This window comes from Carassius gibelio, chromosome B1, assembly GCF_023724105.1.
Source record: "Carassius gibelio isolate Cgi1373 ecotype wild population from Czech Republic chromosome B1, carGib1.2-hapl.c, whole genome shotgun sequence".
Lineage (NCBI taxonomy): Eukaryota > Metazoa > Chordata > Actinopteri > Cypriniformes > Cyprinidae > Carassius > Carassius gibelio.
Window position 1 is genome coordinate 34,029,684 of NC_068396.1, and position 22,041 is coordinate 34,051,724.

At 35.8% G+C, this 22,041-nt stretch overlaps 1 pseudogene; it reads left to right on the forward strand.

Moving 5' to 3' along the window:
* LOC127948396 (GTPase IMAP family member 8-like) overlaps positions 1-16,210 on the forward strand; it is a 76,077-nt pseudogene extending 59,867 nt beyond the window's left edge.
* The last annotated feature ends 5,831 nt before the right edge of the window (positions 16,211-22,041 follow it).

The window sequence follows — 22,041 nt, forward strand, 5'->3', positions numbered from 1 at the left end:
AGGTGTGTGCTTTATGATTAACACTCGCTGGGGCACTGATGTTACAGTTTTATCTACACAATGCTCCCCTGAGATCGAACTGCTCTCCGTTAAAGTGCGCCCCTTCTACCTCCTGCGGGAGTTTAATTCAGTCATTCTCACAGTTGTTTACATCCCGCCTCATGTGGACAAAACTAAAGCATTGGACGAACTGTACAGCACCATAAACTGATTGGAAATTGCTCATCCTGACTCTGCTTTTATCGTTGTTGGGGATTTTAACAAAGTGAATATGAGAAAGTTCTTCCCAAATTCTACCAAGACATACATTTCCCCACACGAGGTGATCAGACATTAGATCACTGCTATTCTACACTAAAGTTCAGTTACAAACCCCTCCCCCGAACAGCGTTTGGCAAAGGTGACCACATTAGCATACTGCTGTTACCAGCCTACAGACAATGCCTCAAACAGGAAAAACCGGTTTCTAAAACAGTCTACAAATGGAGTGAAGAGGCCATCTCCACACTGCAGGACTGCTTTGATTCCACAGACTGGCAGATGTTTCAAGATGCAGCTGGAGACAACATACAGGAATACACAGACTCTGTGATAGGCTACATTAACAAATGCACAGAGGATGTTGTTCCATCCACTAACGTTAAATCATTTCCAAACCAGAAACCATGGGTCAACGGTGAGGTACGGGCCAAATTAAGAGCACGGACTGCTGCCTTCAACTGCCTATAAAAAGTCCAGGTATGACCTTCAAAAATCAATAAAAACAGCCAAAGGAGACTTTAGGGACAGAGTGGAGTCAGAATATCATGGTTCTGACCCCCAACGCATGTGGAGCAGTCTACGCTACATCACAGACTACAAAGGAAGGAAAAGCAGTGGTGTGTCTTTGTCTGCCTCCTTACCAGATGAGCACAATACATTCTATGCTCGTTTTGAGGCAGACAATACATTTCCTGCTGTGAAAATACCTGCTGCAACTGACACCTGCCCCTTGGTTCTAACCACACACGAAGTGAGTAAGGCCTTCAAGAGAGTCAACGGCCGCAAAGCTCCAGGTCCAGTTGGCATACACGGACGTGTCGTGAAGGCCTGTGCTTTCCAGTTAGCAGATGTCTTCACCAACATCTTCAACCTCTCATTGAGACTTACAGTGATCCCCACATGCTTCAAGCAAACCACCATCATCCCTGTTCCCAAGAAAACAACCGTCTCCTGCCTGAACGACTACCGCCCTGTAGCACTGACATCAGTCATCATGAAGTGCTTTGAACGACTAGTCAAATCCCACATCTGCTCCTCTCTGCCTGACACCTTGGACCAATTACAATTTGCTTACCACTCAAACAGATCCACTGATGACGCCATTGCTATGGCCATACACTCGGCCCTGGAACACTTGGAGGGTAGAGATACCTATGTGCGGATGCTGTTTGTTGATTACAGCTCTGCATTTAACACCATCATCCCTACCAAACTTATAGCCAAACTGAAAAATCTGGTTCTTAATAGTCACTTATGTAACTGGGTCCTGGACTTCCTGACCGGCGGACCCCAGGTGGTCAGAATTGGCAATCACACATCCTCCTCACTTATACTCAGCACTGGTGCCCCACAGGGTTGTGTACTCAGTTCTCTCTTGTACTCCCTGTTCACTTATGACTGCTCTGCTAAGCATAGCTCCAACACCATCATCAAATTTGCTGACGATACAACTATCCTAGGACTCATCACTAATGGCGACGAGACATCCTACAGAGATGAGGTTAGCGTCTCTACTTCCTGCGGAAACTGAAGAGGTTTGGCATCTCCTCTAACATCATGTCAAACTTCTACCGCTGCACTATAGAGAGCATTCTGACCAGCTGCATCACTGTATGGTACGGCAACTGCTCTTCCTTGGACCGCAAAGCTCTTCAGCGAGTGGTGAGAACAGCAGAGCTCATCATTGGACATAAACTCCCAGCCTTACAGGACATCTATCAGACTCGCTGCTTGAGAAAGGCTCGCATCATCATCAAGGACCACACTCACCCTGCTCATCACCTGTTTGCCACACTGCCATCTGGCAGACGTTTCCGATCCATCCGTTCACGGACAACCAGACTGAAGAACAGCTTCTATCTTCAAGCCATAAGACTACTTAACAATCAGCTTTCCTCCATCTAAAAACCGGAATACATGCTGCTCTTATGTTTACTTCATTGTACTTGCCTTGCACTGACACTTTTTTTTTTTTTAAATACTCCTTCATGTTACTCTGTGACACTCTACAATGACTTTTGGACGTTGCTCTACTCAGGAATACATCTGAATATGTGCTGCTCTTAAGTTTATTTATTGCATCTGCACTGCCACTTTAATTTCCCTACATGTAGCTCTACGTCACACATGTAGCTCTACGTCTCACTACAAAGACATTTAAAATGTTATAGCACATGTGCTAATTTTCAACACCTGTCCATAGGGGCAGAAAAAAGAACAGAAAAAAACACAATTGTTAAACAAAACACGGCACAATTTACACATGGGAACAACTTTGGCCCGGTTTAAGCCACTGTTTGAGCTCTCTGGTGAAGATGTTAATATTGTTCTGCAATTTTAATCCAGTAGGAAGAGAGTTCCATAGTGTAGCCCCTCTGAAGGAGAAGCTAGACTGTCCAAAAGATGTTCTAAACTTCGGGAGCACACAATCCCCACTAACTGAGGCTCTGGTGGAAGGTCTAAAAGAGCCCTGACGCCTCTCCATGAGGCCAGAGAACAGTGGTGACACACAGTTGTTCATACATTTAAAAGTCAATTTCAAAATACTAAAATTTACAAAATTTTCAAAAGTAAAAAGCTTATGCTATTGTATGATATCACAATGATGCCATCTCATTGTTTTTTTGTCAAATATCTTAATTGCCTGTTTATATAAAGAGATAACTGGTTTCAAAGTGGACGCTGATGTTTGTGACCATGCTGTTATACAGTATGACAGATGTGAAAAAACCATTGCGTGCATAAACAATAAAGCCGCGTGATGTGACAACTCTCCTCTAATAAAACGAAAACAGTTCAGATTTGATTTGACTTTCCTGCAAACGTGATTTACTTGACTTTGAAACTTCAGGTGTTTATCCAAGATTATCCCCAAGTATTTCGTTTCATGAACCTCCTGAATGGGTTCATGGTCTAACCTCAAAGATGCTGTCAGGGGACCTCTGGTTGATAGAAAAACACACTGAGAAAGTTTTCTGTGTGTTTACAGTTAAATGGGACAGCTGAAGCCATCTTGAGATGTTATGTAAAGCCTGTGTTAACTGCTGCCCAGCCAGTACAGTTGTTTTTGCTAAAACTTGGATAACTGTGTCGTCAGCATAAAGCTGGCAATTTACACCCTGACAGCAGTCTGGTAGATCATTTATATACAGTGAAAACAATAACGGTCCTAGAACTGACCATTGAGGCCCTCCTAAGTCACTTGGACTCAGATTGGATTTAATGGTTCCGACTTTCACACATTGTTCTCTACCCTCCAGGTAGGACTTGAACCTTAACAGGGCCGCAGCTGAAAATTTAAATTGCTGTAATTTCTGCAATAAGATACAATGGTCCACTGTGTCGAAGGCCTTCTTCAGATCTAAAAACACAGCACCTACGACATTCCCTTTGTCCAGTGACCCTTTGATCCGTTCCAACAAGAAGCAGTTGGCGGTTTCTGTGCTGTGTTTTTGTCTGAACCCAAACTGCTGGGGATGCAACAATTGGTTATTTTCAAGATGTTCTATTAATTGCTCCGCCACAGTTTTTTCCAATACTTTGGAAACGACAGGGAGAATGGAAATAGGCCTGTAATTGCAGGCTTGATCTTTGTTGCCTGACTTGTAAATTGGAGTGATTACAGCAATCTTCCAGCTCTGTGGGAAAGTATTTGTTTGTATTGACAAGTTTACAAGGTAAGTAATAGGATCGAGTAAACTGCTAAGATGTTTACTCGAGATTATGTATGTCTCTTGATGTAGAATTTTTCATATTGACAATAATTTTCCTTACTTTGTCATGCGAAACTTCTCTTATTTTTAAAAGATCTGTACTGCTAAGCTGAACTTTGTTCTCAAAAGGTAATTTGCCCTTGAAAGGTTTAGCTAGATCGTAGACTGATTCCACAAAACATTTGTTGAACTCGTTAGCAATTAGCTGGTTGTCATTAACGTAATTATCATCAATATTAAGGCAATCTATCATTTGATGTTTTTTTTCTATTAGAATTTGTCAATTTGTTTATATGTTGCCATAGTTTGGAGCTGCTTCCATTTGCTTCTTCTATCATTTTTATAAAATATTTTGTTTTTGCTTTGCGCAGCTCACTTGTGACTTTGTTCCTAAGACCAGTGAAAATTAGATGGTCAGTATTATTCCTAGATTTTAAAGACTTTTTAAGTGCAAGGTCACGATTTTTTGCCATTAGCCAAATGTCTTTGTTGAACCATGGAAGAGAATACTTTCTTGGTTTTCTTATCCAGGTTTTTGTATACTTATTTATTACATCAGTTAGTTTAGTGACAAATTTGGATGCACTCAAATTTATATCGGTCTCAGCAGTATTAATTTGATTTAATTCACCGTCAAAGGAATTTATTTTTGCTTTAGAAATTCCTGTTGTTATCATTTTGTTCTCTACTTTATTATGATTAACAAAACGCTTTTTAGTTAACTTTCTGACAGTTAATGTCATGTTATGACCGGTAAGCCCTGTGATCAGGTTATAAGTTTTAGTTATTCTTTCTGGTATATTTACAAAAATCAAATCAATCAATGTTTCACTATGTCTTGTAATTCAAGTAGGTTTGTTTATCATTTGCTTATATTTAAACTTATCCATCAAAGATTTCAGCTTTGTTTTGCTGTTGTTTTTTGCCTGCCAGTTTATATGGAGATCACCCATAATTATACATTCAGTACAATTGTCAATATTCAATAGAAGACTCTTAAAATCATCAACAAAATTTGCTCCATGTGAAGGTGGATTGTAAATGACGATTAATTTGAATTTCATTGTTGGAGACAAAATTACATTTAACCCCAGGCATTCCAGTTTCATATCAATGTTAACTTTCTCACACTTAAATGTTTCTTTAATGTATAATAGCACACCCCCACCCCTTCCTTGGACCCTATCTCTCCTGTAACACTTAAAGCCAGGTATGTTAATTAGGTCTGTAGGAGTGGATGGATTTAGCCAACTTTCAGTCACACACAAGTAATCCAGGTTAGAGTCAGTTAACATTCTATTAATTTGATCTATTTTTGGTAAAATACTCCTTATATTAATGTGTCCTCCCAAAATCCCCTTTGGTTTTGTTTGGGGATTCCAAATAATCTGGGCATGATTTACAGTTTGAAAGATCTTCAGCTCTTTCTGCTTGAGCGCTGCCCGATTTAGATTTTTGGACTTTATGAGTTGCCGTCGTTGTTTCCATTCGGCATCTATTGTAATGCATGCGCCGTGTAAATCAAGACTCACCGCGCTGTCCGAACCCGGGCGACAGACACCGGTGCTCCGAGACCCCGCCGCTGGATCCGGATGGCACACTCCAACACTCCGGTCCCCACCGCGACCAAGGCCCCGTGTCTTCAGCGGCTCCAGCACGGCAGCGCCAGCAACCGCTCCATCCATCTCGCCGACAGATGCACCCAGATGTCCAGATGCCCCAACGGACCCAGCAACAGGAAAAGGCTCGCCAACTGCAGCATCCACTTGTGAGACATGATGACCCATCTCACCCACATTTTTTTTGTCAGAGAGAGTACATTTGTTGTTGTCACATTCACTCCCGGTAGTAAGTCGTTAGCTTGGTACTGTTGTTCAAGGATGTGTTGGGGTACATCGAGTTTACATAGAGGCCCGGGATTTAGGTGTACATCTCCAGATAAAAGTAGCAACAACATTAGAGTTTTAATTATTCTTGGAGGAGCATGCTTCTGCTTGCTCATGCAGTTGTGTTGATTCAGTCTTTTAGATGCCTGTGCTTCATTGGCAGCAAAGGTGTGAGAGAAGATGGTAGCATAGCCAAAACCAAAAAAAATATAGTTTGGCTTTCTCACCCCGAATTCCAAATGGATCTTGATCAGCAGCGGCACTGTTGATATTTTCACCTGCTTTAGTTGGTACATCACATATGAACAGAACAGACATAAGCGCCAGAATGCAACAGGTAGCGAAGACTGCAGTATGGTAGTTGTCGTACTCATGTTTGCAGTTTCTCTTTTGTTTGAGAAAGCATTTGTAGATATCATATAAAGCGTTGTGCCAAAACTTTAAAATACCAATTGTAAGCTGATTAAGGACTGTAAAAGCGGCAATATGTCCCGATTTGCGCTTGTGAGAGGAGCCTCCCAAACCACTCACAACAGCCGCCGCCATTCCCCCAATCTAACCAATGATCGTTATTCCTCAGTAATCATAATACTACCTCAGGACTTCTTATGTACTCTATATATTATAAACACTGATTACCTTTATTGTACCTGTTACTTCCACTTATTAGTGGTGCTTGCCGGAGGCAAAGCATCACTATTATTATCTCACATACTTATTATAGACAATGCATTACGTAAAAATTTTGACGGATCGTAGCTCCGAGAGAGAATTTCACAGAAACACGTGAACCACCACATTTGGAGAGGCTATAAGGCTGTGCGAGAACATACCTCGCAGTTTGGTATAAGTTGTACCCCTGGGGCGCAAGAGCCCCCCAAAGTTGCCCCATAGACATACTATGGTGCGGGATCGCCCATGAAACACTGTGTTTTTCCTACTATTGGAAATTACATAGGTATTTTGTATTAAACATAACTCTGCATCACAGTGTCATAGAGACAAGGGGGTGGGCTCATTTGAATCAGGCAACCAATCAGTCTCTCAGGATCACTGTGAATCTCTCAAGCCACGCCCTAGCAACCATAGACAGCGCCATAGCAACAAGCTTCATAGACTTCCAATGAAAAAGATAAAATGAATAACTTTGGATAGAAGTGTCATAGAAACATGAAGGTGGGCTCGTTTGACTCGGGGCTGCAAATGGCCAATCACGAATCACCTTCACCACTTCATAGCCACGCCCTAGCAACCATTTGGAGCTCCCTAGCGACCAAAAGCATAGAGAGATATCTTCAAATCTGAATATCATAAAGGCATGGGGTTTGGTTTATATCATTCATACTAGCAAGCAGACTTTGGAGAATCATCATTGGCAGCTGCCAGGCCACTCCCTAGCAACCAAACACAGTACCCAAGCAACCGTTTTGCAAGATCTATATCTCCGCATCAGTACATCATAGAGGCATGGGGGTTGGTTTATATTGGCGAGCAGCCTTTGGAGTATTATCATTGGCTGCTGCCAGGCCACTCCATAGCAACCAAATAGAGTAGCCTAGCAAACAAGCAAGTCTTATATCTTTTCAACAGAAAACCGTATCAACATGGCGGTTGGCTCTTTTGACTCATGCTATTAAACAGGAATTTCAGCATGCTAGTCATGCTAGCAGTTATTAGCTACATGTTAATAGTGATTAGCTAAGTGCTCAATTGGGTTAAGAACTCTATAATAACTACATAGTGACCATCTGTGACAACTACCAACCACCAAGTAACATCATAACAACCACCCCAGTTACCATAGCAACTGCCTAGCAACCACCCAGGTTACCCTAGCAACCACATAGCAACACCCTAGCAACCACCCCGATTACCCTAGCAACCACCCTGGGTATCCTAGCAACGGCCCTAGCAACCATCATGGGGACCCTAGCAACCGCCCTAGCAACCACCCCAGGTACCCTAGCAACCACATAGCAACACCCTAGCAACCCCACCAATTACCCTAGCAACCACCCTGGTTACCTTAGCAACGGCCCTAGCAACCATCATGGGGACCCTAGCAACCACCCCTGGTACCCTAGCAACCACATAGCAACCCCCTAGCAGCCACCCTGGGTACCTTAGCAACGGCCCTAGCAACCGCCCTAGCAACCACCCTGGGCACCCTAGCAACCACATAGCAACACCCTAGCTACCGCCCCGATTACCCTAGCAACCACTCTGGGTATCTTAGCAACGGCCCTAGCAACCGTCCTTGGTACCCTAGCAACCACCCTAGCAACCACCCCGGTTATACTAGCAACCTCATTGCAACCCTAGCAACAGAGGGGCGAGTTTTGCCACTGCAAGCACCACTCACATTTTCTTCAGGAAATGTACATTCTAGTTTGTATATACTGCTCTGTCTATGTCTTTCTGTCTAAGGGCACTTTAGTCACTCAATCTCAGTGCTCTCCATGTACGTCTATGTCCTATGTCTTGTTATTGTCACTGTATGTCTGAGCCTCGTCACAAGCATTTCAATGCCCAGTTTTCCCCAGTGTTAACTATGCAAATGACAAATAAATGCCCCTTGACTCTTGACTCTTGACACTGGGTGGCGTCTGTACTTCACGGTCAGAGAGCACCTGTCCATCAAAAGCTCACTATCCAATCAGAGTAGATCACTGTTAAGCCCGCCCCCACGAGAGGTTTGTGTCAACACACCAAACGAAAAACTGCAAAACGTAAGCGAAATCTGTGGCAATGAATTAAGAATCCATGAATAGCGAAAATGAATCTTTGAAAAACATTAACAAAGAATGAAACATATTTGAAGAGCATGTTGAATTTGTGCGACTCAGTTAATTTTTTTCATTTTCATAGTGTTTTTCCTCTTTTGTAATGGCATATTTTTGATAGTTTCTGAAAAAGTTATGTTTAGTTTTATAAAGTTTCGTTCATTATTATTGAAACAAATGTAATTCCATAAATTATTAGAATATGTCAAATAGGAAACTAAAATTTTGGAATACCTGTAATCAATGATTACAAGAACACCAGACATATTGTTATTCCAATTTGTAACATAAAGACCACCAATCCAATGTTTAACTATGGTTCTAAAACCTAAAGATGTCTGAGATCCAGTCCCAGCGCAACTGATACTTGACTTGGAAAAGCTATCTCAAGGTTTATGTAAATACAAGCCATGAGTCAGAAATCCTGTCTTATGAGATGTAACAAAATGTGCAAATAACGTTTATAGTGCTTTTGCAATTTGTCAATCTCCTTTAACAATTTCAAAGTGTAGTAAAAATGAATGGTGTATTATGGTAACTAAATACTGCTATAGTGTGTTTTGATTTATAAATATTTTTGTAGTCACACTTTGTACAGTACATGCAGCAGCAATATTATCTCCACAATGGTCTGTTCAGAAAAGCTGTATTCAAACAGCAATCATGTTATATATGTCAACATCAAATTATCAAGTTTGAAGTTTTCATATTCATGAGAAATTAAATAAAAAAAAGTAAGCATTTAATTCGTAAACCAATAGAGAAACTAAAAGCTCTCAGGAAGACTTTGGTCACATGATCATGGTTTGAATGGAAGTATTTGACTGGTGTCAGCAGGAGCTGCAGCACTTTGACTCAGTGCAGCTCAGAGAGAAGAAGGAGCAGAAACGCAAGCGACGACAACACAAAAATGACACACAGAGGTATATATATATATATATATATATATATAATATTTTAATGTTTTAGAATGTTCTTTATTATTACAGTCATAGTGCTTAGGTTTGAACCTTTAAATTTAAAACAAAATGAAATGTTGCTTGTGTTTTTAGTTAATATCAAATATTTGTTTTAGAATACCTCAACAATAATCTGAATATTACTAGAATGCAAAAATTAGCAGTTGTTACAGTTCAGTTTCATTAACAATAATGAGTTCCTCTTTATCTTTTCAATAAATTGTTTTATATATAGTTGATAATGTTGTAAACACATGGCAATACACGACTAAACCTGATATGACAGCAGAAATTTTCCAAAGGAAAAGAAAGTCATGAAAATGAGTGAAGTCCAATAAAGTATAAGTCTTAGGGGATTTATATATGGGCTTTATCCATTATATTGATTTTTTAGAAAATAATATTATTGGAAATTAAATGTAAAAAAAAATAAATAAAAAAACAAAAAAAAAACGGATAAATATACAACATGAGGTTGCGTTTCAAGGTACTTATCTGCTCCAGCCTCAAGTTATGTTTCTTTCTTTTTCCTTTTATTCCTACAGTGAAGTGTCATGAGTTTAAATTGTTTCTTTTAAATGAATCGCTCTAAGTGCAAATATACTTGTGCTGAGCTATTGAACTTGAATCAGCTGAAATAGTTGCAATTGTCAAACTGATGAAGGTGTGTGTTGACTGTAACAAAATATACCTGACTGTATGAATCTATATTTATGTGTATTTATTATTTTTATTTTTTGTATCTTTGTAGGGTCTGATCTGAGGATTGTTCTTCTGGGTAAATCTGGATCAGGAAAAAGTGCAACAGGAAACACTATACTAGGCAGAAAGGCTTTTGAAGTTGTTGATTTCATGAAATCAGCCAATCAATTGTGTGAGAAAAAGGAAGGGGTGGTTGGTGAAAAGACTGTCTCTATAATAGACACTCCAGGACTGTTTAACACAGCTATGGATAAACAACAAGTGAAAGCTGAAATAGAGAAGTCTATAGAGATGTCCTCTCCTGGTCCTCATGTGTTTCTGCTGGTGCTAAAGCTGGGAGTGAGATTCACAAAAGAGGAGAGAGACACAGTGAAATGGATTCAGGAGAAATTTGGAGAAGAAGCTTTGCATCGTACCATCGTTCTATTCACTCACGCTGATCTGCTGAAGGGAAAACCTCTGGACGAGTACATCGACAAAAGCAAATATTTAATGGAAATTGTTCACAGCTGTGATAGCAGATATCACTCATTCAACAATGAAGACAGAAACAATCAAGATCAGGTCACAGAACTGCTGAAAAAGATTGATGCAATGATAGAGGAAAATGTAAGCCACTACACTCTTGAGATGTATAAAACAACTCAGAAAAAGAAAAAAAGAAAAAATGCAGAGATTGCGTGTGCAGTTGCAGTGATAGGAATTGTATTTCTAGGAAAAAGGAAGATAACAGGCATGATAGTGGCTGCAATTTCAGGCAGAGCAACTGCAGAAAGTGCAGTAGTATCCACAGGAGAATGTGCAGAAAAGGCAGTAGAAGTTTTCTTAAAAACACTAGCAGCTGCAGGAGAGGAAGGTGCAAAAAAAGCATCAGCAGCTATAGAAAAAGCAGTAGCAGCGGCAGGAGAAGCAGCTACGAAAAAAGCATCAGCAGCTATAGAAAAAGCAGGAGACGCAGCTGCAAAAAAAGCAGTTGAAGCTATAGAAAAAGCAATAGCAGATGCAGCAGAAGCAGCTGTAGAAAAAACAGTAGCGGAAACAACACGAGCAGGAGTAGCAACACAAGGAGCTGTTTGTGTGGCAGTGACCATGGCAGCAGCAGCAGCAGCGAGATCCGCAGCAGCTGCTGGGAAAGTGGTAACATCTGGAAGAATATCTGTATTAGCTGCATTAGCAGCAGCATTTGGAGCAACAGCTGTTACATTAATATCAGCACTAAAGCCCTAAGTGTAGTTTATCAGGTACTTGCAACTCTAAGTCTTAAATTTATATTATTATTATCTGATTAGGTGTTTTACACTTATGTTAGACATTTATGGCTTATACTATATTGAATCAAAATTCAAGCACAGAAATAATTATTCAGTTAATTTAGATACAGTGCATGAGAAATGAGTTCATATACTTCTGATCAAGTACAGTAGTTAGCTGGTATGCAGTAGAGCTCAATAGCTATTTCTTTTTTTCTTTTTCCTTTTTAAAAGACTTTTACTGTTCCTTTGAATTCTGATGCACACATTATTGAGTAAGGATTTGTAATACTGATTTTTGTTTATTTCTTTTGTGAACCTAAATAAATGCATGTTTCTTTTGATTCCTGTATATTTTCTTGTCATACATTATGATCATGTGGCACATATTTACTGTGAATTATCAGCATGCTGTACAGCATTGGGCACTAATGATCAAATAGTCTCTGCATTATTTAACTAAAACAGCACGGAACATTTATATTATTTCACAGTCCACACGTTTCAGTAATTAAGGCAAACATTGCATCACAATAACATAACATTTAAGGAATTTGATTCCTGTTATCTGCTTTTCCAATTCAGATTTTTAAAGCCACTTAATGTTTAATTTTTCTCTTCATTATTACCCCCCCACCCCCCACAGTATTTCATGCACTGCATTGCATAATCAATATACACAACTGCAGTTGTAATTCAAGCAATATACATGTTAAAAAGCCTTTTATTTTGAACCTAATTTATATGCAATCATTCAGATTAATTGGGGATTATTATTTGATATTTCATCACTTATTTAAAATGATTAGCATGATTTGCTGTGGTGTCAAAGAGCATTATTGCCATGTGTGCTTACACACACACACACACACACACACACAAGGAATTTGTCTTGGTGACAGCAGCTTCAAGTGCTGTTTAATTAAAAAAATAAAATAAAAAATAAAATAAAATAAACAAGTGATTATAAATAGAAATGTGAAAATCAATACACAAAAGACAATAGTCAATAGAAAATAAGACAATAGACAATATAATATATGTGCAAATGTATGTAGCAAACAAGTGAAGAGTGCTGTAGTATATTTATTTACAGTGACAAAAATCATACAGACTTTTTAAAATCAAAAATCAAACAATGATGGAGCATGAGTATAATAACTAAAATAATAATAAAAAAAGTTCTACCTTTACGTATATGAATATGATTAAAGTCTACTAATACTACTTACTACCTACAGCATACTAAACAACAATAATGATAAAATAATTGTGTGTGTGTGTGTGTGGCTGTTTTAAGACTACACAGATGTATCTTTAAATCACTGATATGCAGTAAAACTACATGTAATTTTACCATTCTCAGGCAAAATTACATGCAGAACAAAGACACACCTGTAAACAATTTGTGAATAAAATAAATATAAAACACAATAATAATAAGAAAGCACCAAAGAAATAGTAAAACTCACAAGTAGTTAGGAATAAGAAATATATTAATGCTTTAATTAAATACAGATAATAAATATCGTAGTAGTATTTTATTTCATTTCATTCATTTCCTTTAAAATGTCTGCACTTACAAATGTCTCTCCTTTTGAAAAATACTTATTTATTTGTTTTACTCTCTCTTTTTTAAGTTTGTATTTATCTGCAAAAAAAAAAAAAAAAAAAAAACTGTTGGCTATCTTAGAATGGAAAGTACTGAAGTTTTGTTTACTGCACAAATCTCGGACTGCAAATTCAACAAGTTTTGCATTACAATATCAACAATATTGGAGTTCTAGCTTAGTCCCCGCACCTGTACAATTTGTATATGCTCCCACAAGCACAACCAATGCAAAAATAATGCATTATAATACATATTGACTCAGGTTTTGCCAGCTCTGTTACCAAGTAACCACAAACCCATAGCCTCAAATACCAATGTATTGACGTAATTAACAATTGGAAGTGCTGTAATGTCCTTTACTTAAAGACAGAAAATAATTAATAGCAGCTTTGTTGGCTACAATGAAACATTCAATACAATTCAAATCACTGATGTCATATTTACGTTCAGTTTTGTATATGCTTTGTATAATGTTAGTTCTGCTCTCTTTGTGTTCTTTCAATTCTCAACAACTCATACATATGCCATTTAAGGCTTGATTTATAAGCATTTAGTTTTCTTTTCAGTAAATTTGTTCTTTTGTTAATAATAATCAGGAGTTAACCCTATAGCACAATGTGTTTTCTTTCCATTAACAAAAGCTATGTTTGGTCTTATGGGTGGGAAATATGCTTTATTTATATTTACAGCAAAGCATTTCAAAACACAGCTGTCAGTGAATTGATTTTTTACTGAATATTACTGACCATCCCTGTTTGTGGAAGAATTACAGGATGTGTTCAAAGGGTTTTTAAATGTGGATTAACTGTTAGTTCTGAAACTTTAAGAGAATAATGTGAGAAAATAAATGCTGCTAAATAGTTTGTGTACCAGTTCACACTAGTGTTAGATGCACTTTTCTATATACATGTATTAATAAGTTAGAGCTTAGATCCGTCATTACCTACATTATCAACAAATCACACAATCATTTTTTTACTCATAGTAAATGTAGATTTCATAATAGAATTAATTGGATTTTGTTTTTAATAATCATTGTTAATTGGCTCTTTTAGTCAAACATAAAAACATATTATTTTCTACTGATTCGGCATCATTAATTCTCAGCAGGCATTCTTGATTATGAGAAAGTCTCACACAGACAGGAATGTCTGATGAGGTGGGGTAATCATAATTTTTTATTTTTTATTGCATTTTGGTGTGAATATTAAATACTAAAATTGTTTTTAAAAGTGGTTAAAATAAATGTACACAATATTCAGAAATAATATTCAGTACAATAAAATTACACAATACTCAGAAATAATATTCATAAAATTCATAAATTCTGCTGTGGCACAATGTTAACCTGTCCAATCACAAACCATGTTTGCCGTTTCAGCTGAATAGCTCCAAAATGACACAAGATAGTTTCACTTTGCTTTATCAGCGCTAGACTCTGCTGTCTGGTCTTTGGCATTTTCTTGTCCACAAAATCAATTTTATATTTACCACAACACAGGTAAGGCAAAACATGTAAACTAATAAAAATTACACATATTATTAAAAAAAATGTTTATTGATCACGGTAAATGTCTGCCAAGCCTTTACAATAACCTCATCTAACAACTGTTCTTCTGTTTTTTTCAGGTATTTTGTTTGTTTGTGGAGACTGAAATAAAGGACAGACTGAGAAATGGCAGATATATTTGCAGGTGAGCTAAAACCGTAAAAGGTATAATGATATTTATTCAGTGATATAATATTATTTATGTGTACTGCTAACAAATTTGAAATGTATCATTGATCAAATATATATAATTGTATTAGTAAACGTCAACAAACTTTCCAAAAGATTGGAGGATTTCTTTAGTTATAACAGCTCTTAGAACCAGAAATTGTTTGAGGAACTTGGTTTCCTCTGTGTAGCAGTGAACAATCTGTTTTTTTCCCCATGTGTACTGGTTTATGAAGTTTGGACTTTTAGTCATTTTCTTTTGTGATCATATACAAGCCTTCCAAGACAGACCAATGAGTGTTGTTCAGTTGTTTGATGCAATCAGAGGTCTGTGCTACTGAACTGAATTTTGGCTGTTCTGAAATTAATAACTTAATCCCACCATGACAGCAGTCAAAATCAATGTTAGTTTTGATGCTATAAAATGTTGCATGTGTATATTTATATTAATAATATATAAATTATAGTTTCATGCTAGAGAATGTTTGATTATTTCAGCATATGGAATTGCATATATGTATATAATATGTATACTACAAAAAAGTAATATTATTTCAACAAAAACACTTTTACATTATAGAAGATCTGAGGATCGTTCTTCTGGGTAAAACTGGATCAGGAAAGAGCGCAGCAGGAAACACCATCCTGAACAGAGAAGCGTTTACAGTGAAAGATTCTCTGATGTCTGCTTCAATGATCTGTAAGAAACAAGAAGCAAATGTGAGTGGTCAAACGGTATCAGTGACTGACTGTCCTGGCCTGTTTGACACTTTAGTCAGTCAAAAAACCCTTAAGATTTTAATAGAGGAGTGTATCTATATGTCTGCTCCTGGTCCTCATGCGTTCCTGCTGGTTATAAGACTGGGTGTGAAATTCACAGAGGAGGAGAAAAATGCAGTGAGATGGATTCAGGAGAACTTTGGAAATGATGCTCTAAAGTACACCATTGTTCTGTTCACTCATGCTGATGCACTGAAGGGTAAACCTGTAGAGGAATATATCAGCAAAAGCAAAGATCTACAACAGTTAATTCAGTCCTGCTATGGTAGATATCACTCATTCAACAATGAGAACAGAGATGATCGAGATCAGGTCATAGAACTGCTGAAAATGATAGAAAAGATGGTGAAATTTAATGCAATGAATCCCTACACTAATGCCATGTATAAAGCAGCCCAAGAGAAAATTAGGAAGGAGCAGATGCTAGCAGAAGCTGGAAAGAGAGGACTAGCAGCAGTAGGAGAAGTTGTTGCTGCAGGGGCCAGAGGAGCTGCAGCAGCTTTTTCTGCAGTGGAAACAGCAGCAGAAACAGCAAAAAAGTATTTAGATGACTAGACATTTTCCAGTACTATTCAGCACTCTAGAATATCTTTATGAGATCCTTGGGATGATAAACATTGGCTCCTTGGGATGGAATTGTATTAGCAATGTAAATATACATACATGCTATTTTAAAGGAAATTAAACTGCAGTTACATTTTCCCTGCCCACCAATAAGGGTTGCAGGCAATCAATAATCAATTTCAATAAATTATAAACACAACTAATGCATTCCACATACTGCAGTATCCTAGAGAATGAAAACTACAATTCTATTACTATATGCATGTTACTTTGCATTTGAATTGAATATTAGTTTTATAGAAACATACTGTCTAGTGTAATGTCCCAATGAATGGGAAACCAATTTAACAACTTTTTGTGAAACATTTATTTTACTGTAGATGTAATAGTGCTAAATGTTCTGCTCTACACAATATCTCTTCTGGCTGTTTTCATATTATCTGTTATGTCACTAATTAATAAAATCAATGTCAATGAAATTAAATAAAAGTTTTTTCTTTATTCTTTATTTCTATTGACTTTTTTCATTTTATATTTGTCTGAACAAAAATCTTAAGAGCATCAGCCTGCATTTCCCTTTTTTTACTATGACAAATGCAGATATCCAATGCCAAGTATCCACCATAAAAAAATAATATTTATATAAACTGAAATATTTGTGAACATCCATAGAAAAGAGTTATGCAAATTCTTATACTGATAAGGAGAGGTATGACACTGGAGAGTAGAGCCTCTGCACTGATCTTCTGCTGCTTTATGTAAAGACAGTAAATGTGGAGTTGCTGATGCAGTGATGATCTCTGTATTAAGTACTTCATCACATACATGTGTACTATAGCTAACAATGAAATGCAATTATTTGAGCAAAATTCATGTTTATAGTTAATTTACTATGACACATTAAGTGTTTGCAGTTTTATTCTAAGAAATATTCCTTCTCAGTGGATTCTAATGAAATAAGTTAATATTACTAACATCATACTGTATGAATGATAGATTTTAAATTTGAACAGTTTTAAGTAATGGGAGCATAGTTAATTTCCATGGTAGAATTACAGTAAAACACTGTTAAACATAAGAGTTGTAAATTAACAGTTGAGAGCTATAAATTAACAGTACCTTGATGGCACACCTGCTGCCAGTAAATTACTGTTATTTAACGGCACAATCTTTGTGTAAAAAGTTTACGGCTGCCAGACAAAAACCCTACAATTAATGGTAAATATTAAATTTAAAGTGCAAAAAATGTGCAAGTGCAAAAAAAACTTAACATATATATATTTTTTTTAACAGATAATGTTATTTTAATGAGATTTCCCAAAATATTAGGCTAAAACAACTTAATTGCAAAAACAAAAAACTAAACAACAACAAAAAAACAACTGTCAAATAAATGCCAACAACTGCTACAAATAAAATAAAATAAAATAAATCAAATTAATAATCTAAAAACAGTTAATCAAGAACAGCATACACAAAACAATATAACTATATGACACTGCTTAAGTAATTTCAGAGTTATTAACTTTAAATAAAAAAAGGCATGCAGTATAATATGAACTCACATCTTATCATGGCCCAGTTTGTGCTGATTACAGTGAGATTAGACTTTAGCCATTTAGATGTTTATAAGCAACTGAAAAAAGTACAAATGTCAGGGCATGACAAAACTTCTCCAGGACCCAAAAATAGGACCCCCCCACCCCCCACAGTATTTCATGCACTGCATTGCATAATCAATATACACAACTGCAGTTGTAATTCAAGCAATATACATGTTAAAAAGCCTTTTATTTTGAACCTAATTTATATGCAGTCATTCAGATTAATTGGGGATTATTATTTGATATTTCATCACTTATTTAAAATGAATAGCATGATTTGCTGTGGTTTCAAAGAGCATTATTGCCATGTGTGCTTACACACACACACACACACACAAGGAATTTGTCTTGGTGACAGCAGCTTCAAGTGCTGTTTAATTAAAAAAATAAAATAAAAAATAAAATAAAATGAACAAGTGATTATAAAATAGAAATGTGAAAATCAATACACAAAAGACAATAGTCAATAGAAAATAAGACAATAGACAATATAATATATGTGCAAATGTATGTAGCAAACAAGTGAGGAGTGCTGTAGTATATTTATTTACAGTGACAAAAATCATACAGACTTTTTAAAATCAAAAATCAAACAATGATGGAGCATGAGTATAATAACTAAAATAGAATAAAAATATTTTTTTCTACCTTTACCTATATGAATATGATTAAAGTCTACTAATACTACTTACTACCTACAGCATACTAAACAACAATAATGATAAAATAATTGTGTGTGTGTGTGTGTGGCTGTTTTAAGACTACACAGATGTATCTTTAAATCACTGATATGCAGTAAAACTACATGTAATTTTACCATTCTCAGGCAAAATTACATGCAGAACAAAGACACACCTGTAAACAATTTGTGAATAAAATAAATATAAAACACAATAATAATAAGAAAGCACCAAAGAAATAGTAAAACTCACAAATAGTTAGGAATAAGAAATATATTAATGCTTAAATTAAATACAGATAATACATATAGTAGTAGTATTTTATTTCATTTCATTCATTTCCTTTAAAATTGCTGCACTTACAAATGTCTCTCCTTTTGAAAAATACTTATTCATTTGTTTGCTCTCTCTTTTTTAAGTTTGTCTTTATCTGCAAAAAAAAAAAAAAAAAACACAAAAAACTGTTGGCTATCTTAGAATGGAAAGTACTGAAGTTTTGTTTACTGCACAAATCTCGGACTGCAAATTCAACAAGTTTTGTATTACAATATCAACAATATTGGAGTTCTAGCTTAGTCCCTGCATCTGTACAATTTGTATATGCTCCCACAAGCACAACCAATGCAAAAATAATGCATTATAATTAGGGCCGGCACTTTAACGCATTAATTGAGATTAATTAATTACACAAAAAATAAAGCGTTAACTAAGATTAATTATTTACAACAAAAAAAAATTCCCGCATTTTTAATAACTTATTTTTGCACCGCAGAACTTTTCTCACTGGATGAGTTTCGGCGGACCGATTATACTGAAGCACCAACTAGAGTTTGCATATCACTGCACCACATCGAGCCTTAAGTATCACCTCAACGCAAAACATATAGCAGCTAGCGTGGACTTTACACTTTACGTTGAACTATGTATTATTTTGTTGGTGCAACTGGCAGTTTATGTTAAACTCTTTATTGTTTTGGCCAAGGTTAAAGAGTGTTGGTCTTAGTATGTTATGGCCTCTGAAGCAACAGAGAGATTTTCTAATAGTCAGTGTTTCCAATGTTCTGAATGTACTTGACAGTATTGTGTTTTACTTAAAAAAACACTTTACAGAAGGTTCCAGCACCTGTAAGCTTCCTGAATTTCTGAAATGTACTATTTCTAAATTGATTCTAAATAAGCTATTGCTACACTTCATGGCAAAAATTGCACTGGTCTGCTAGACTTGGTTGTACAAAAATAAACAATATTTTGTTGCTTAAGCTTATGTATTCAGTCATTATTCAATGGTATACTATAAATCCATGTGAAAAAAATTACTTCTCACTGTTCTCAGGTCAAATATTTATATGCGATTAAAATGCGATTAATTTCGATTAATTAATTACAAAGCCTCTAATTAATTAGATTAATTTTTTTAATCGAGTCCCGGCCCTAATTATAATACATATTGACTCAGGTTTTGCCAGCTCTGTTACCAAGTAACCACAAACCCATAGCCTCAAATGCCAATGTATTGATGGAATTAACAATTGGAAGTGCTGTAATGTCCTTTACTTAAAGACAGAAAATAATTAATGGCAGCTTTGGTGGCTACAATGAAACATTCAATACAATTCAAATCACTGATGTCATATTTACTTTCAGTTTTGTATATGCTTTGTATAATGTTAGTTCTGCTCTCTTTGTGTTCTTTCAATTCTCAACAACTCATACATATGCCATTTAAGGCTTGATTTATAAGCATTTAGTTTTCTTTTCAGTAAATTTGTTCTTTTGTTAATAATAATCAGGAGTTAACCCTATAGCACAATGCGTTTTCTTTCCATTAACAAAAGCTATGTTTGGTCTTATGGGTGGGAAATATGCTTTATTTATATTTACAGCAAAGCATTTCAAAACACAGCTGTCAGTGAATTGAATTTTTTACTGAATATTACTGACCATCCCTGTTTGTGGAAGAATTACAGGATGTGTTCAAAGGGTTTTTAAATGTGGATTAACTGTTAGTTCTGAAACTTTAAGAGAATAATGTGAGAAAATAAATGCTGCTAAATAGTTTGTGTACCAGTTCACACTAGTGTTAGATGCACTTTTCTATATACATGTATTAATAAGTTAGAGCTTAGATCCGTCATTACCTACATTATCAACAAATCACACAATCATTTTTTTTTACTCATAGTAAATGTAGATTTCATACTAGAATTAATTGGATTTTGTTTTTAATAATCATTGTTAATTGGCTCTTTTAAATGTGCTAAGGCTATACAATTTTTTACTTCACATTTAATGTATACATTTTTTTAAGTCAAACATAAAAACATATTATTTTCTACTGATTCGGCATCATTAATTCTCAGCAGGCATTCTTGATTATGAGAAAGTCTCACACAGACAGGAATGTCTGATGAGGTGGGGTAATCATAATTTTTTATTTTTTATTGCACTTTGGTGTGAATATTAAATACTAAAATTATTTTTAAAAGTGGTCACATTAATTTAACACAATATTCAGAAATAATATTCAGTACAATAAAATTACACAATACTCAGAAATAATATTCATAAAATTCATAAATTCTGCTGTGGCACAATGTTAACCTGTCCAATCACAAACCATGTTTGCCTATTCAGCTGAATAGCTCCAAAATGACACAAGATAGTTTCACTTTGCTTTATCAGCGCTAGACTCTGCTGTCTGGTCTTTGGCATTTTCTTGTCCACAAAATCAATTTTATATTTACCACAACACAGGTAAGGCAAAACATGTAAACTAATAAATAATTACATATTATTAAAAAAAATGTTTATTGATCACGTAAATGTCTGCCAAGCCTTTACAATAACCTCATCTAACAACTGTTCTTCTGTTTTTTTCAGGTATTTTGTTTGTTTGTGGAGACTGAAATAAAGGACAGACTGAGAAATGGCAGATATATTTGCAGGTGAGCTAAAACCGTAAAAGGTATAATGATATTTATTCAGTAATATAATATTATTTATGTGTACTGCTAACAAATTTGAAATGTATCATTGATCAAATATATATCATTGTATTAGTAAACGTCAACAAACTTTCCAAAAGATTGGAGGATTTCTTTAGTTATAACAGCTCTTAGAACCAGAAATTGTTTGAGGAACTTGGTTTCCTCTGTGTAGCAGTGAACAATCTGTTTTTTTTCCCCATGTGTACTGGTTTATGAAGTTTGGACTTTTAGTCATTTTCTTTTGTGATCATATACAAGCCTTCCAAGACAGACCAATGAGTGTTGTTCATTTGTTTGATGCAATAAGAGGTCTGTGATACTGAACTGAATTTTGGCTGTTCTGAAATTAATAACTTAATCCCACCATGACAGCAGTCAAAATCAATGTTAGTTTTGATGCTATAAAATGTTGCATGTGTATATTTATATTAATAATATATAAATTATAGTTTCATGCTAGAGAATGTTTGATTATTTCAGCATATGGAATTGCATATATGTATATAATATGTATACTACAAAAAAGTAATATTATTTCAACAA